Genomic DNA, 16,911 nt, shown 5'->3' with positions numbered 1-16,911 from the left:
TATCACTCCGTATCTCTCCCTTACTTTGCGGTTTGCCGCATGCTTACTTAAAATATGTCAACGTCCCTGAGTAGGTTGCTGTAAAATGAGGCCAGGACTGACTGTTGCAGGTTGATTTATGTGCTAACACCACAGCAGAGGGGTTTTTTTGAGAGTGCTTAAATAATGAACAAAAATAAGATTTAAAAAAGTTGTCAGAAGAGTACCCAGAGATACTGTGCAAACAGGAAGCGTTTTGATTATGTTTGCTGGTGCAAAATTAGTAAAGAGTTTGAAATCGTCTTGTGCTTACAGATTCCATTGTTTTCAAAGAATAATTCCATCTATTTTAACATTTTCAAGTATAATTCCATTGGTAACAGCTCTTCCTTTGATTGTGAGCTACGCTAATTGAAAGGTGTGGTGCAGTGTCTGTTTTGGCAGTTATGCTTGTATCTTTTGTTTAAAAACTCAAAGTGTTGACTTTCCTGTCCAGCCTTCCTTAGTATTTTCTGTTTTGGTGATGTGATGACAGACTTACAGTGTGTTTCCTTGTGTGTATGGTAACAGATGTTTATGTGAATAACAGACTTTTTTATGAAGGCACACACTTTATAGCCAAATACTAATTAAAAATAATTGCATGTAAGCATTTTTGTTTATTCCCTGTTGTGCATCTTTAATCATTTGAAATCACCTGCAGTTGAAAACTGAGGCAAAGATTTGATACTGCAATTATAAGAGGCCATCTGACTCTATATTAGAAAGGAACAGCAACATATTTGAAGAGGAAATTATTACAAAAAGTACGCGAATGCCTGCCCTCTCTCAGTTCACTTTTATGCAGGATGAAAATACCAATGCAGGGTTTTGTTAAACTAATAGGAGTTTAAGGTATCTTTTCTACTGAAGCAATTGGTTCTTGACTGACATCCTTTTCAGGACATATTCTGTGCACTAATAAGCTCATTACTAATATATTTTAATTAGACGTGTAACAGATGGTTCAGAGTAAATATGGGCAGTAGCACTTTTTAAAGAATAAAACCCACAGGTTCTTTTTAAGGACTCAGCGTCTCGGTTTGGACTTTATCAGTAGATGATTGAGGTAAGCAAAGTGAAAATTAGTCAAAGGCACTTGAAGTCATGAAAGAAGTAAAACTGAACAAAACGAAAAGAAACAAAGCCAGAGTTAGCAGAGCCGTGTGTGTTCAATAAGGACTAACCAGTAACGAAATGAAAGCACTGTTTGTTCACGGTTCGACGCTATTTTCATCCTTGCGCATAAGTAGGTAGTGTTTCATTTCAGGTCCTGATGTGCAGCACCCGGGCAAGAGGCCATGCAAATTCGGCGTGCTCCTGGTGTTTTCAGTAGGTTTGGACCCGTCCGTGCAACGAGGCAGCCTGAGCAGGGGATGCTGCTCTGGCAGACGATGCGGGAGCCCACAGCACCTGCCGTCACTGCCAGCTCTGGTCCTGCTCACGCGTTGTGCTGTGATCTCCTGGCTGAGACGGGGCAGAAATTGCTGCCCAACCTGCCGCGGGCCTTAGCTCTCCTGTGGATGACAAGTGACGCTCACAAATAATACGGCAGGTCCCGGTAAAATTAATAACATATAAATCTGTGGGTGAGGTCATGGGGGTGTATCATCAGGAAAATGAAGGGATAGTTCTGGTTCAGTATGTTTTATTTATTGCTTTAAGAGATGAACGAATGGGAACAGCTGATTAAGCCCATCATGGGAAGGTTCTCAGTGAAAGGAATTACTCCATGCCTCTGTTCTCACAGGGAGAACAAGCTGGAGAGAGCAGGATATTGAGTAATTCCGATAAGGTTCATTGTCATCCTGAGTTGGCTTTGGCTTTTACTTGGAGAAGAGCTTCATGAAACAGGTGGGTTTTTTTTGAACAGAATTAAATCCAAGTATTACGCAGCATGGTGAATTAGTTCTTACTAGTGAATTAAAAATAAGAAGCAGATAGTGATATCTCTTAAGCATATTTTCCTCCTCTGAAATTCCAGCGCTGAGCCTCTTTGAAATGCAGATCCCAACCTAAAGTGATGGCAAAGCTCAGCATTACCAAGACGCAAGGATCAGCAGATAAGAGATGAGTGAAATGCAGAACTGCACAATGACATACTCCCACCCTTAGGGCAGCTCTCTTACGAAAGCACACCATAATAGAGACAAAGGCTGTTTTGTGGCCATAATACACAAATGTATAGCCGCTGCATGCCTAGAGCCCCCTTCTCGTGCGTGTCAGAGAACCACGAGCCCAGCAGAGCACGTGTGGCTGTGGCTGCGTGAGCAGCTGCCGAGCCCTGGTGTGCCTCTCACCTCCTGGAACCTCATATCGTAGGGTAAACACGGCGTGGAGGAGGATCCAGCAGAAAAATTATATGATATTTGACCTTTTTGTAACATAACATTTCTGGAAAATATTATCACACATGAGATTTCATGTAGTAATATTGGGATTAATTATGTGATAGATGTAGCACAATGTAAGCGTTTTCCGCATTGTGCTGGTGCAGATGGAATAATATCATCTGCAAGTCAGGCTGCAGAATACCTGTGATCCTCTTCTGGTTTTGGTGGCAGGAAAAGATTTCAGTTCCAATGAGCGCTACCAGTGAAGTGCCCACTTAGCTAAGAAAGTGCCATCATACATAGGCTCCTTCATGGGTCTGCAACCACACTGCACCATGTGTTAAATAAACTAATAATAAATAATAATAATAATATAATGAATAATAAATAATATAATAATAAATAACTAATTGGTTCTCGTTCAAACCTGAGTTACTAGTTTTACTGCAGTGCCACCTTGTCTGCTTCCAAAACGTATTCGGATTTTCACCACGTTCAGGAGGAGCACACCAAGCTCCCTGCAAGGAGCTTGATGGACATCACTGAGGGCAAACAAACAACCGTGAAGGAAAGTCAACAGAGGAAGGCTATTTTTTAAAAATTTTTGAACAGCTACTGAAAAATAACGCTAATAGGAGAGATGGACATATCTGGTGCCCGAAAATTACTTAGTATCAGAATCTCATGAAGATTGCAATTTATACGAACATAAAAATTTTAATGGAAGCAGTTCTCATCACGAAAAATAGGTTTATCAGCCAAATACACTGTCAGGGGACTGTCTGGATGAGCCATCCCTGCGATGCACAGATTGGTGTAGGCTGGGGCCAGGCGATGCTTTCTCTAAGGTCAGCTGGAGTAGAGGGACTAATTCTGACCTGTGCAACTTCTTCAGATCTAGGGGAAATGTTGTTTCCATGCTTCAAGTGCCAGCCTTGGCGTTGTGTCAGGTCTGCTCTTGGGACACTTTCCTGAGACAGCATCGAAGCCGGGCACTCAAGAACAGAATAAAAAGAGCTGGCGTGGGGAGCACGGGGGAAGAAAAACAGCAGTCCCAGGTGGTACCATGGCTGCTGGTGTGCTCGGGCAGCTGCTCCGAATCGGTACAGGGCGAGACGTGGTCTTGTGCTCGGTGCCGGGCTGTGCGGTGGTGCCCATGAAAGCGATGCGGGCAGAAGGGGGACGCTGGCGAGGCTGCAGATAAGAAAGGTAAGTGAAAACAGGGTGGAGGCTGCTATTGCAGAAGTACAGCTTTATTGGTGCTGGGCAGTTGAATGAAAGTTTTTGAATATTTGAATATTTGAATTTTTGAATATTTTGAATATATTGGAAATTAGCAGAACCTGAGGAGTGTAACTCTTAGCAAAACGCTGTACAGCCGGAACACCTCATAACAGAAGATTTGACTTTATGATAGTTAAAATCTCCAGGACTCAACCGCGTCCATGTAAAGACTAATTGCAACCAAAGTCTGCTTCTATCGCTTGCCGTTTCCACCCTCCTACTCTTTGCAAACCAGTTTTGCAATACCTTTTACACTGCTGTGCTGGGGAAGCAGGTGCCTGCCGCCCTTCCCTCTGAGTGCCATATGCCCATGAACGGAGCCTGGAGAACCTTAGCTTTTTATTTATTTATTTGCTTGTTTTATTTTTTCCCCTGTTTGTCAGAAACTCTTCAGAAAGAAGAGAGTAATCTGAAATTAAAGGATGACCTCAGAAGGGAGTAAAATTAGAGTAATGGGTGCCAGGGGCGTGTCTGCAGTCCCACGGAAGAATGCTGTGTCGTTATTATTTCACATCTGTTTTATATTCTGTCTGAAAACGCAGGTGCTCAGCCCCATTGAAATTATAAATTTAAATTCAGTGTTAAATGTGAAAGTTGGTAGAATACACGTGGGAGAAGGAAGGCGATGAGAGCCCAGTGAGGGACTATGGTCGGAGGAGCCCTTCCTCGTGCTGGCCCAGGCGCGCTGGGTGTGTGGATGCCAACAGGAACTTCTTCAACGAGCTCTCATCTAAGGCTAGGTAACAGCATCATTCGCTAGCTATCTCGCTGTGAGATGAGCTTCATAAATTAGCACCTGAAATTACGTCAGATCATTCCAACTTTATCTGCACGTTATAGGCAAAGGTGGTGCAGGTTCAACCTGAAGGCAGACGCACTTTGCAGCACGTCCATCTCGCAGGAAGAAAGTAATGATGACAGTTTCAATGCTCTTTGGAAAAAAAAATGTTGAAACTATGGGGTCTAATTTCTTTTCCTTGCCTAAATAGCATGTTATATAGATTCAGCATCTTTCTACATTTATACCATATATTAAATTATTTACTTTGCAATAAAGAGAATATGCTCATGTATAAGTGCTTGAAAAATTACTTTTTACAAGTATCCGAAAAAAACCCCACATCATTATTTAAGTGCTTCAAGAGCAATATAATGAAAATATCTGGTACAGAAATATTCAAAAGATTTCCTAATCTATTTAGCTGTGTTTGAACAGGACTTTAGACTTTTTAACCATCCAGACCATGTTTTTCTGCTCTGTTTTTCTATTTCGAGTAATAAATGCCCCTCTGAAGGGAAGCTAAACTCTTCTCCCATTAAGGACTTGGATTGGTAGCAGGTTGTGAAAAACTTCACTTTGTTTAGTGTTTTAAGTGAAGTAGCTGTGACACCAGAAGCACAACAGTGGCACCAGATAGTGTTAACAAATTTCTATAGCAAGAATTTTCAGTGACTTTTTTATCTTGGGAAGAAAAACTTTACATCTGTGTAAACCATTGCAGAAATCAGAAAGGAGCATTTTTATCCCAATTTTGGCTTTCCTTTCTGCTTTGAAATTTGCAAATCCCTCTTGTTTGCATTATAGTTTAGACGTATTTCATTTGTTAGTTGTAGTGATGTGGTTTCTTGCAGTATTTTGAATGAGTTTATGACAGCTTTGCACATATTGCTGCCTTTGTCTTTTGCTCATTTTTATTTGACACAGTTATTTTCAGGATGTAATAAAATCCGTTTTAAGTGTGAATTGCTTCTTGCAATACTAAGACATCTATTTATTTAATTATTTGATTATTATTATTATTTTTTTTAACTGAGCAGAATTTCATAAATTTTATTCACATCTAAATTTTCAGTCTTTCAGATGTGGCCTGGCTTGCTTTACGTACCATGTGTTTCTCAGCCGATGATCCCTGTTTCAGGTTTATCCCCATTTTTGCACGCAGTTACCTGGCTCAGCCATTCCAGCTGTTCAGGGCATCACGCACTCCTTGTATTTTTCACCACATCTGCTTCAAGACCATGTTTGATGTAATCACGGTCATTTAATATGATCTGATCTTCATCATGCGTCTCATACTAATGAAGAGAATGCTCGTGGTGTGATAACTGCAGGAATTACAGCGTAGTAGCACCCTGCCAGGCCCCAGTCCCCCACTGCTCCCCTCTGACCCCAGCCCCTATTCACCACCCAAAGATAAATCGCTGCTTTCTGTGCTGAGCATCACTTCTTTTTGCATCAGCCTTGAACTCAAGTGCCAAAATTTATTGAAGATTTCTGTTTTCCAAGAAATTTGTGGAGAAACGTGATGTTGTGGAATATGTTTTTATTCTGATAGAGATAAAATTATAAATAGAATTAGATTTCTTGTGAATAGTCGTTGGATGGAAGATTAATGATTAAGTAATTTGCTTTTACTGTCGTACATTAAAAAATACTAGAAATGAATGTAATTGTTTTTACAGTAAACATTTAATCTTTCTTTGTGAAGCAATTATTTATATTTGGTGGATGAACCGTGCACTCTAAAGCATAGCGGTGTGCTGGCAGTCGCAGAAGGAGGAGCCTCCTCGTGTCCCCCACCCGTGCCCGGTGGGGCTGGCCGGGCGCTTCTGCTGCTGCCGCTGGCAGAGTGGAGCTCAGCACGGCTCGGCTTTCCTTTATTCTTTGCCCTTATGATTTCATTAAACTGATGTCAGGAAATAACTGCAGCTTTAATTATTCTCTTCTTTTGATTAACTATCTTAAAATAAACATTATGCTACTCTTTCTGCTCCTTCCCTTTTTTTCATTACTTATCCAACTTGCTCTGTTCATTAATCTTGGGGTTTTTCCATGACACCCTAATGGCTCCTGCTGCCCAGCGATCATTATCTCAGTGCCACTTGTCACTGACTTTTCCATCCATCAGCCCCACTCATCTGTCAGAGTTGCGGGTCTGCAGCTGGGACAGAAATCCCCCAAATCTTCCAACGCCAGCTTTGTCATTCTTGGGTGCTAACCTGGCGCTTGTTCTGCTCATCCCTTACGTTGTCACTTCGCGCCCTGCCACAGAACAGCAAGCAGGCCACGTCCATGAAATTAAGGCTGGGATGTCACAGGGGTGGCAGAGAGCCTTGCAGGGCCAGGCAGCCAGCAGCACCGAGCATCCTTCGCTGAAGTGTCCACCAGGAGGTTCAATTCTGCCCTCACACTCCAGATACTCTGCTGCGGACTCTGTGCCTAGTGCCATGTCATTCATTGTGGAGGGGACGTGATGATTCTCTTTTTGGAAGCTCCGCTTTTAAGCGACTTCAGACTTCTAGTGATCAGATTTTAAGCGATCAGATTTCTAGCACTTCTGCTTATGTAGCGTTGATCCATCCTCTGGACACAGCTGGTTTTCCAGACTCTTCACTTCTTCACCTGTTCTGGGTAAGACTTGCTGGGCACATGTATCGTGCTATAGTCTTACAGGTCTCGTATGCCTCAGATATTGAAAGTGGTGTGAGGGCGGGCACTAGCTTCTGTGACACCAGCATAAACACATGCTAACACATATAATATTTTTTTATTTTTTCATTTTTTTTCCCCCAGTTCCTCTGGACGCTACCGGGTCACATTCCCAAAGCTCCAAAGCTCTCCCAGCCCACGAGGACTAGCCCCCTCTTCCCAAAGTGAGAGCTGAAACCCTGAACCGGTACCACTTCCAAAAACTCTGACACCAAACACAAGCACCACGCGTGTGAAGCTGGTGAGAAACTTGCGAGCAGCCCTGGGGAGGGCAAGGCTGCGCTTCAGGCTGCCGCCCCTGCTTTCTGCCCTCTCCCCCTCTGCCCGGCGCTGGTGTGCCCTGCACGCACGCCCCACCGTGAGCTCCGCGGTTTGTTCAGGAGCCCACCCAGCCTGACAGTGAGACAGCGAGGAAACCTCATCGCCTTGCAGAGGGTTTCTAAGCTCTCTAAAGGGAAACATCGTTCTCACACCCAGAGGGAGTGTCCACAAAGTCGAGGGGTACTTTTCACAGCAGATGTCGGAGCAAATTCAATTTGCTTGCTGGCCACCTGGCCGTATTTCCTTGCAATTTGGTCACGAAATCTGTTTCCGTCTCATCTTGTCCTTCTTCACACTCCTGTTGAACACCCTATTAACAATTTGAGTAAGTCTCTTGCCCGGAATATTACTGCTACACCAGACTGTTGACTCCAATTTCATAAATGTGTAAGAAGTGAGCAAATTAAGTAGTATGAACTATGACAGTCCTCTGACACTGACAGTGTAGTGTACTGGCCCACACATGCTGTACAGCATAATGATTACATTACAATCTTGTGATATTATTCAAAATGACTTCAGATAAATGAATGATAAACTAGGGGTTATGCTTCCTTTATTACAGGGCTGATAAGGTAGCTAATCAGTGTCCAAGTATATGTCATTACATAAATTATGAACCAGAGTTTGATGTGTATTCCCAAAGAGCCGGAGCCCGAATGTCATCTGGTATAAGTCTGCAGCCTGAAAAATGAATTCTGAAAACAACAGTCGTTTTTGTTCTAACAGTATTAATAAATTACTAATAAATAACCTTAAAAGGTTGTGAGAGACCCTTTTAATCTATTAGCAGAATTTCGTACTAACTAATCCTAGATTTCCCTTCATTTTGAAGATTAACTTTCTATTCAAGGATATGAACCCTTACGCCCCCCTCTAAAGGAGTGATCTTTTGACAGCTCAGAAAAGAATAAATAAAGCATGCGTATTGCTCTTTTCTTCTGAGAGCAAACGCTGCAGTCTTGGAAGCCCAGTGGTGGCACCAACGCTGCGCCTTGCTCAGGGCTGTAAACCACCGGCCAGTTTCGGAGACCCGAGCTCACCGCTGCTCCCCGCCGCTGGCTTTTCTCAGGGTGCACGGACTGGCAGCAACCTTCTCCTGCAACCTGATGCGCCCTCACATTTACACCTAAATATTCTGTAAGGGGAAATGACCCAGCAAGAACTTTGCTGAGTGCAATCTTTTACCAAAACTGCGTACTCAAACGTGAGCATACGAGCTCCCTCCCTGATGCTCAGCGTGTTTCCTACTTGGAGTAAGAGGTCAAGCAGGTCTGCTCCCTAGGTAGTAGAACAGAGTATTAAAATATAGACCTATTAACTTTTTGCTAAAAATATGTGCTTGTTTTAGAGAGTTTGATTGCAAAGTTTTCTGAAAAATGCAAAATGTTATGAATCAAGAAAAATGTATGCTTCTCCAAGAAATTTCAAAATAAGTAGAGGCATTTTTTTTCAGTGTACACTCTTTGCGCAAGGGGGAAAAAATCTCTTTTTTTTTTGTAGGAAAGCCACTTTCTATCACAGGCACCTTTTGAAGCTCTCTGACTGGCTCTGCTGGCGATTGTATGCTCACACACTTTGGATACTCTGAGTGTCAGGGGGACCAACATTTGGCTTTGGTTACACATCTGCAAATCCAGTACACTCAGGTCTATATGTCTGACAAGACTTCAAGGTTGAGTTCATATTAACTGAAACTGAACTGAGCACATTTGAGTGAAGATTGACTTATAGAGCACTTGGATTTACAGACACTACCAGGAATGTTTACATAGTTCTCTTGGTGTTTCAGCTGTAATCCTATTGCTATCAGAATTCAGTTTAAACCTTATTTTTCATTTAGTTGCTGAAATATAGTTGGAGAGTCACTTGTGACTTGTATAAGCAAGAGAAGGAAAAGGGGATTTTCCGTTTATTGTCACCAAAGTGTGTTTTCTCTATGTAAATTATAGCTGCCTCTGAAGTGGCTTCAGGGATGGGTGAGATGTGTGATGAAGATGAGGGGGTAGCCTGGTTATATGTTTTGCTTTGATGTTTGCTTGTTAAACATGCCTGAGATGTGTTGTTAGGGTGGAGGTTGGCCGGGGTTGGCCCTTCGCCCACTGCTGCCGGTGGCACGTGCTGCACGAGCCACCAGCACTGGGTTCAGCTCTGGGCTTTGCTTTTGCAGGGCTGATGTTCAGAAATAAAAAACATGTTTATTTGTGAACAGAGAAGATTTGGTCTGCCATCCAGGAGCATGGAGCATCACGGTGCTACTTTCATAGTTTCTCTTCACAGAAGAACTCGCATTTAATAGTTTCAAATTATTTTTATTGATTATGGCTTGAAAATGTAAGTGCAAGGAATCTCTTTCAATATGCCTCTTTTAGACTTAAAAAAAAGACATCAATTCTTCCCAGAGTGTGTCTATATATATATATAATATTATATATAAACATTATATATATATATATAAATGTATAAATTATATAAATTAAAATATATATCTATATATTTATATACTTGGTGACAGCACTTGGTTGTTCTGATTTACATAAAAAATGCAAGAAGTTACATACGATTTTACAGGATATGGTACCAGATCTTGAGAGCTTGCTCTCTGATTTAAAACTAGACAAAGTAAGTGAAATGGAAGAAGACAAAGTAGACAAGATCAACAGCCATCAGATAATGCCATATGCAGTCTGAGATCTAAACTGGATGGCTCTGAATCATCTGAAATTACTGCTAAAATTTAATTCCTTAAATGTTGTACATCCTGATTGCTCCCCAACAATTAACAACTTGTCCCCTTTTTTGTAGCTCTCATAACCTTCGTGGAGACTGACGAGATCTGAATATTTTGAGTAACCATCTAAATCATGAGCGCTTACCAAAATCAAATCTCAAAGTATGTGGTGCTCTCTGATCATTAGTGAGAACTCATCAACCATAAGCGAGAAAGATGATCCTCCACCTGAGTTCATCGAAATACATCTCTTCAGATAAAAAAGAGAAGCAAGAAGCAAAAATTTACCTTAACCAACACAGAGGCAGGTTCTGAACCCACCACCAGTTCCATGGAGACACGCTGACCAGGAATGAGGGTCTCTGAGAGACCCATTCCCACATCCCCTCCTTCCCCTTGCCAGGAGTCTCTGGGACTTAGCATTCACCAAATGAAAATGTGTTTTAGGGAAAATCACAAGAGGTAAGAACATGGCTTAAGTGGGCTATCAGTGTGTGAGTCTATTGGTACGTTCACGTGTGATGTCTTTAGAGCACGGAAACCCAATTCCTGGGCCCCTGGAACTCGTCTGTGTCCTAAAGACATCACACAAAAATTGTTTTACTATTTAATCTAACCATAGACAGAACTACAGGCAGGATCTTTATCAAAGAACTTTTAAAAAAGACAATAGAAAAGAAAAACAATTGCTTTATCTTCTGCAGCAGTTTGGAAGTAGAACAAATTTTTCTTGTGTACAGTCACAAAAGCCGAACTGAATGTACATTTTTCTTGCACTCTTACACCATCCTCATCAGTTGCTTCATACTCATGTTAATAACAATTAATTATCATTTTATCCTGATATAACTACATTGACTGAAATAGAGTCACACGAGGGATTAATTTGGTCCAGTATAGTTTTCCATCATTGCATTTCTTGCCTGTTTTTTCAAAGCATTATTAGAATAAATTAATTTGAAAATTGTTAATTGTTCAATCGTTAATTGAAAAGTTAATCTTATTCTGCAGATTCTCCAAACATAACACCCCTCATTCTTCTCAGCAAATATTTACAACGCAGGACTTGGGCAGTAACTGAATATGCAGCTGTAGGATCTGCACTAAAATTGGAGGACAGTAGCAATTTTTAAAAGCAATCACAGTGTTTACAAAGTATGTTGCACACAATGGACAATATTGTAAAAGAAAAATATAATACATGTGTTCAATAAGGTGAAAACAAATATGTTTTCATTTTTTATTTTGTTGACTGGTATACAAGGTTCTAAAAAGGATTTTTTTTTTCTTTGTGGAGAACGCACTACAGATTTACAATATTATATTCCACTGTATACATTTGCTAACAAAAAATACCACTACTGTATCCACACCAGTGACAAATCTGCCAGAAAGTGACTAGTTGATATGCCTTTTTATTACTGCAGCTGCCTTGTTTTTCTAGTCAAAATAAAAGAAAATCACAGGATCCTTAAAATAATAGCTGACAGCAGGTAGTTACTGAGAAATGCATGTCCCTGGCTCTTAACTTTGTAGCATCCATCCAGATGGCAGATTAGAGGCTGGGATCTGCAGGTTGGTGACAAATACATGGGTAATAGCATTCAGCTTGCCTAACTGTAAAAGTGAATTCACTATTCCTCTTTGATTGTAGACCTGACATGTCAGATGAGAGGAGTCCCTGGAAGAAGCTGCCAAAGCAATAGCACAAATAAATGCCAGACACAAGCGCTGCTTGATGTAGGATTACAAACACTGTACCTATCATCAATTCAAATTTAGCTGATATGTAAAGGCTGTGGTGCGGTTGCCTCAGCCGAGCAGCACGTGTGCAGGAGGCTGACGGGTACCTGGGCACGGCTGCAGGAGCCGGGCAGCCCCTAATGACTTCTGCAGCAGGAGGAAGCAGCTCTTGGATTCGCACCCCACCATATGGCACACGGGGCGCTCGGCGCTCGCTGCCTGACTTGTCCCTCTGCCCTTCCCCACGCCACATTATCCACCACTTGACTTCTGAACAGCCTTGATCTGTCTACCTGTCTCTCTTGCTTGTTACTTTGCATTTCCCTCCCCTTTTTTCTTTCTTTTCCTGGGAAGTGCAAAATCTAGCAAGGTGCAAGGTTGGTGTTAATCTCTTTGTGCTGATTTCGCACTGACAAAGTCCTCCAGCAGCTCGATTATGCCAACCAATAATTGTTTGTGCACAACAACTGAGGGTCTCTGTGTAGGTTACAGGGCAGAAATCATATGTTGTGGGAGTTTTGCATTGCCATTGCATGGAAGTGATCCTGCCAGGACCAGACATGGTGGTTCCCAGTGCTTTCCCCAGTCGTTGCTGAAGCTCAGGACCCCTGTGCTTTCATTGCTGCTGTTGGAAAGAAGATGCTGAAAACAGCAGACAAAGCTCCTACGCTCTGGGATGAGAACTTTATGAAGATATTCCAATCCCACCTCTTTTTCCTGTATCATACTACCATTTTATCGGTGTAAAAATATAGTGTTTCTTCTTCGTAATCTTACCTGTCTCATGTTCTCAATGAAGGTGAAGAGTGGCACCATTGTTGGTGTTTGGAAAAAAGCAGCTGGAAAAAGCCTTTACCTTACAAAAAACTACATCTCATGGTTCCATGTTCCCAGTTGCCTTCAAACTCCAGCCTGCTCTTTCTTCACTAGACATAAAGCACTATCCATTGAAGCTAGCTCTTTGTAAAGTAAAGGTTATGTAAATCTCAAGAAATCTCACTTTATATATGGATTTGTTCAACAGGTGCATGTAGGATAACATGGAAAAACACACAGCCTTTAAATAGGATAAATAAATATACACACATACAGTTTTTTGTTTCTAAAATGTCTATTTGTTACTTGTATTTTGTCTTGACTTGCAACATCCATTCTTCTTGTACAGAACCTTTTTACCACTACTTTGCTCATTTGTCACTATTTTGTTATTTACATGGAAAAGCCAAATACAAAAGAGGTACTAATAGCCTCGTGTAAAACTGCTGACTAATATTTTCCAAAAATCAAGCCCTCCAACCTGCTTATGGAGGGGATTAGCTGCTGAGATCACGTGGAGATCACGTATATCACAGAAGAAGTAATCCTTTTGCTATCTCCTTTATCTTCCCAGGGTGTAAGCATCTCAGTGCTGACGGCTTTACATCACACTGGTTTAAGGTTGAATTCTGGCTTATTTCAGGGGATTTAAAACAGTGTAAGCAGAAGCGGAATTTGGCCTACCTCTGTAATCTTTACTCAAAATTAAAGCTCAACCAGATGAGAATGAGCGCTTTTTTTGTATTAAACTCTTATCTTCCCAATCTGAAAAAGCTTTTGTAGATCAAGCCTGCCCGCAGTTTCACCCAGGTCTCTATCACATTGCTGTGTGTCACTGCAGTTAAAACCCGAGGATTAATCTATTTAGATCAACAAATTGAAAATAATACAAAGATGTCAAAATCTGAAATCTTTTAAGAGAATACAGGCAGTGAGTAATGAGATTGTGTATCGGTTTCTCCTATTGATCAGGTTTTAATATTTCACTTAATTCGCCCAAATATGCAAAACCTGAATGCTCTCTCTTCTCAAGAAGCCGCAAGTCGGCAGCACTGGTCTTGCAGCACTTACCCGGCTCCCCTTAGTACCCTCAAAAAGTTTCTTCACTGGAGATCTGCTTTTGGTGTACCTGATTTATTGCCCACAACTCTCGGTGTTATTGCATCATTTTTTTTCCTAAATGATACTGATGCTTGAATAATTTTGTTTACCAGCTAGTCATCTGATGATTGGCTTACATAATCATATTTATATTAAGTAGATAGGAACAATTAACTTTGTTTTAAGTGTAGTTATTTGAAATACAGTAGTGGCAATATCTGCCAGAAGCAAATAAACATATTAGCAGGAAATGCTTAAATGATCTGGATAACCCTATGAGCCGGCATAGCAGGTGGTAATATCCTGTTTTTAAATTACATTTCAGCAAGTGAACATAATAAATCCTCTTGTGTTATATATTTCGCTGGTAGCAACTTATACTCACATTATTCTATTTGACCTCATTACTGCTAATCATTATCACATTTTTAATAGCTGCCACAGTGAGTGAAACAGTTAATACAGTATTTCTTGCCGAAAGAGAGCCTGTCAGGTTATTGATGACAAATTAAAATTAATAAAGAAGATCTGTGTTGAATTTGAGGGAATGGAATAACTGCGAGCATCCAGATGATTGGAAAGGCCTCTGGGGTACTCTGTGAAGAGTAATGTTTTTGGTGTACGTGTATTGTCTTGAAAGGAACGCTAAAACTGCCAAATCTCTGCTTTTGCCTGGAAGACTTCCTGAAATAGGAGCTGTATTCTTTTGGCCCTCATCACATGTAATTTATCCCTGGGAGAGTTATTTCCCGCTCTGTACACCTCCGCTCGGTGCTGTAATAACAGCCAGTTGCTGGGGCTGCGTGGTTTTATTTACCTCGCTGAGCATCTTTACAAGAACAATCACCAGCACACGCTGCACAGGTCCGGCTGAGGCAGTAAATAAGTACAGGTCCAACACGGAATTCCTGCCCTGGCTCTTTTCTGAAATTTTAGCCTATTGCGATTTATTTAAAACTTTCTGCGGCTGGGTCACCTGCCTCGCGGCGGGTACCGCTGCGCAGCATCCAGGCGGCCCCTCTCTCTGCAGAGCAGAGGGGGTGTCGGGCACTGACTACCTCACTTTATGAAAAATTAATGCATTTACATATCCCCCGATCGCGGGAGCAGCGGTGTTTATTAGAGGTGAGCGCTCCGCAGGGACGGGGCGAGAGCCGCGGCCCGCCGGGGACGGCAGTTCAAGGCCATCCCGAGGTCCTGAATTAATTGAACGCCGCGGCGTGAGCTCAGTCCTGAGCAGACAGTGGTCCACGCCGCAGAATCACCAGACATAATTTTGACTGTGCCCAGGAGGCATACCAGGGAGACTGAATTATCTCTTACCAAAAGAGAAAGTAGTCCTTTGAGGTCAATGGTGGAGGTCGTCGGTGGGTCAGCGCGGAGAAACGCCAACGCGGGATCTGCCCTAAAAAGAAAAAAATAATGGCCCAATTACCGCGCGTAAGCAAGTCATGCAGAATTTCTTCACACAAAAGGGGGATTTTGGGGATATGAAAGGAGCCAGCAGCCGGGAGCAGGCTTTGCGTTGAAGAGAGGCGCATGCATTTTTGGAGAGGAAAATTGAAGGTGCAGCCATTAATTGCTCTGGAGCAGTTAAGCTGCAAAACTGCTGCTGTGTAGGGCTCAGCAGATTCACCTGCATTTTCTCAGTGTGTAAAATGAAGCTCTGGTGGATCTTATGCTTTTCTGGTCCGTAATATTATTATGCTCTGAGTACAGAAAGATGATATCTTTTCTTTAAAAGCATCGCCTAAGTGAGAAGTGGTCAAAACCAGTGTTGTATCCTTTAGGAGCTGGTTAGAACTAGCCCTGTTTGGAGAGGAAAAAGCAGTGACATTTTGAGCTTCTGACTTGTAGGAAAGCTGAGCGAATTTGAGAGCTACAAACTCTGCCCAGGGATCAGCGCCCCGCCTGCATGCCTGGGCACATGCTCCTTGCTGAGTCCCCGGTGAGTGGCCGTGCCCTCGAAAGACGTCAAGCATCGGGACTGCCACCTGCACGCAGAAATGCGTCCTTGGCACGGGGTCGGTGGTTCCTGAAAGCCTCACTAGAGAAGGCAAAACTTTGTGCAGTTCACGTGGTTGACAAATAGCAGTCAAATTGCTCTGCCAGTGAAATTTGGAATAAAAATATAGGAAATGAGGAGTTAATTCAATTAAACGCTTTCCCACCCACATTTTACCTTTCCTCACTGCTCAAGGGAATCATTCGTGGAATGTATATCACCAGCAGACTTATTTTTACCATTATTTTTAACTTAATGAGTATACCTTACACATCAGAGAGAAAGTACAAAGGTTAAATTTTACATTAAGAGCACATTGCAACATAGTATGCAAATATTCCTATGCAAATCTAAAGCCACCAGAAGATAAATGTGTTATGTTTTTAACCAGTTAACTATGACGGTGAAGTATGGTGCAAGATATTCAGTAGTTTCATTTTATATCTTTCTTGTAAATAATGCATAAAGTATGTAGATGTTGTCAAAATATGATTAAGCTATTAGCTTTATAGTTTTCATAGTTAAGAATGTGTTCAGCATGTAGCTCATAATAACTCATTTCTAAACGCAGACACCATTATAAAATATTTCTTGTTCAAGTGAATGTTATCATGTGACATAATGATTTTGCTTAAAACCAAGTTAAATGAGGAGTAAAATTAAACAATATTGCATGAATTGTGTTTGACTAATTTTGTGTCACATTATATTAGCCAAGCTTTCAAAATATGTGCTAATGACAAATAGGGTAAGCCCCTAACATACTTTATATGTCTGTAAAACCACCCTTAAGTCATTAGCTTTTAAAGGTTCATTTTGTTTGCAGTTTTTGTAGCCACTGGCTTTTTAGTGATTACTTTTGTCTATGAAACTAGACATGATTAAAAAAGAGATATTTTACATAAGACTTTGGGACTTATTGCCATATTATGGGGGCATACTGTGTGCATTAAAACAATGTCTCATAATTGATGAGCTCTACAGTTTTGAGGTAAACATAGTTAAGGGTGAATTTTAATGTTTACGTTGTATTTACATAAGAACCACACTGAGCTTTTAATCAACAGTT

At 41.4% G+C, this 16,911-nt stretch overlaps 1 long non-coding RNA gene across 1 annotated transcript; it reads left to right on the top strand.

The window, feature by feature from the left end:
* Window positions 1-3,028: 3,028 nt before the first annotated feature.
* Window positions 3,029-14,215, top strand: LOC308196797. The gene is made up of 3 exons (XR_013952408.1): window positions 3,029-3,560; window positions 10,252-10,639; window positions 11,832-14,215. It is a non-coding gene; the product is annotated as an uncharacterized lncRNA (long non-coding RNA).
* The last annotated feature ends 2,696 nt before the right edge of the window (window positions 14,216-16,911 follow it).

Source organism: Anser brachyrhynchus (assembly GCF_964034855.1).
Source record: "Anser brachyrhynchus genome assembly, chromosome: 6".
In the NCBI taxonomy this organism is placed as follows: Eukaryota; Metazoa; Chordata; class Aves; order Anseriformes; family Anatidae; genus Anser; species Anser brachyrhynchus.
Note: the sequence above shows the minus strand (reverse complement) of the source record. Positions and strands in the feature narration are given on the sequence as shown.